The 2,012-nt window shown below is 36.1% G+C and overlaps 1 pseudogene; it reads right to left on the bottom strand.

Moving 5' to 3' along the window:
* Nucleotides 1-670: 670 nt before the first annotated feature.
* Nucleotides 671-1,701, bottom strand: LOC147384349 (cytosolic sulfotransferase 15 pseudogene; annotated as a pseudogene).
* Nucleotides 1,702-2,012: the final 311 nt, after the last annotated feature.

A 2,012-nucleotide genomic window follows, 5' to 3' on the forward strand; every position in this document is an offset into this window, starting at 1 on the left:
GTCTAAAATCTCCGACTTAGGACATCAGTTTTATAGACATCGGATTTTAAATTGATGTCTACGATATTTTTAGTATATATAAATGCATATTTGGAACAGTTTTAAGTCGTTCCAAAATCTGAGTTTTGGAACGGTTTTTAACCGTTCCAAACCCTGAAATTTAAGACACCGTTTAAATCCATTTACAACGCCTCGATTAGAGATGGCCTCGATAAACCGTTCCTAATAGTCATATTTGTTGTAGTGTACCTTTTTATAATTAGGTCAAGATTCAGGTAAACCTAGCTCAAGACCCATAATAAAGTATCTGGAATGTGTTAACTCATCAAAAGAGGTAAGAAAATTTAAAATTTTCTGATCTTGGTATTTGCCTCGAGATTTACATTGTTATTGGATTTGAGATTGGACTATGCTTCATGCTGAAGAGTCAAATGCCTTCATGTATATTGCACAAAATAAAAGGTGCAATTGAAATGAAATGAAAATAAAAGGTCAGAAGAGAATTTCATGATAAAAAAAAATCAAGTACTCTGATACCATAAAGTGGAAAATATTTAACTGATAATTAGAGTACAATACAATGTTCCTTAATAGATTTTATATAGAAAACAAAGATCAATCCTAATTGGATTTAACTCTAGTTAAATATATCTAATATAATATAATCCTTCAATCCTAATCTTGATGAAAAGGAATGATATGGTATATCACATTACATCTTGTTACAATACACCATTACTACTATTGTAACATTACAAACCCAATCCATCATCGGCATCCTAAGACACTTTGAATGTCAAACCAGAACCACATATCTTTTGTTCAATGGCCTGGTCTAACTTTTCGACCATTGAAGGCGTCAAATGATTCACCCAGTCTCCCACTGCTCCTCTCCTAAAGAAAGTATTATTTTCGATCAAATAATTATTTTTTCCTGTTTTGTTCACCTCCAAATTGGATAACTTCTCAAAGCTACACATTCTTGTTATTTGGTCTATCACCCCATCCTTTTCTTCCTCGATAGAGAAAGGACAGCCCAAGTATTCTGCCACCCTCTTCAATTGTGAGGTGATGTCTTCCTTCATTTCTTCATACTTCAAAAACAACACTTTCTTAGGCCTCTCTAAGCTCTCTTTCCAATATCCCAACAGATGTTCCCAGAAGGGTCCATACCATGAAGCTCCTTTGCAAAACAGTTCAAGAGCTTCGTCCAATGAAAGTTTCCCATGACACTGTGGTCTTATCTTGCTCACGAACTGCCAAAGGGAGATGAAGGTATCTTTTGGATTCCTACATAGATATACAATTCGACAATTCGAGTTCTTGATCGATCCCAGCAATGGTGTGTAAGGCATGTGTGTGGCAAATAGCCTTGGAGATGGAAGGTTGGAAAGGTTACAAAACTGGTTGTTATCACAGATATTAAACTCAAAGAAAGGTACGAGATCATGAGGATTAGTAGTAAGCAAGGGGTGGTTATGAGAATTAATAGTGTAGCAAGAACGATTCATTACAGCAAAAACAAGGGATTTCAACCACGTTGTACCTGATTTGGGCGTGGTGACTACTACTATATCAGTATCACGTGCTTGGAAGTGTTGTTGAATGTGCATTGCTCCTTGTAGTTTCTTAGGTGGATACCAGAAACCTTGGTACTGATAGAAGGGATAAGAATCCCATCCTCTCTCTATGGGAAGGGATAGAAGTAGTTCCTTGAACTCTTGGCTCAGTCCTTCTCCAAGGGGAGCAGCCATATGATAACTAGTACCAAAACCAAGGGACCGTATTAGACCTTAAGATGAGTTGAGACCTATTAATAAAGATTAAGGCGGTGTGATTACCGTAGCAAAATAAATCTTACTAGGTGCATGTATGTGGCCCATGTAATGCTCGCCAAATAATACCTCAAATCTCTAGGATTTATTTCGTAGATCTGATTTGAAAATAAAATTAATTTTTTTTTCGCAATCTAAGGTTTGAAAATGCACCATTACCAAAGTCCAAAGTTTAAA

The sequence above is a fragment of the Akebia trifoliata genome, chromosome 15, assembly GCF_017979445.1.
Source record: "Akebia trifoliata isolate Shusen 1 chromosome 15, ASM1797944v1, whole genome shotgun sequence".
NCBI classification, from domain to species: domain Eukaryota; kingdom Viridiplantae; phylum Streptophyta; class Magnoliopsida; order Ranunculales; family Lardizabalaceae; genus Akebia; species Akebia trifoliata.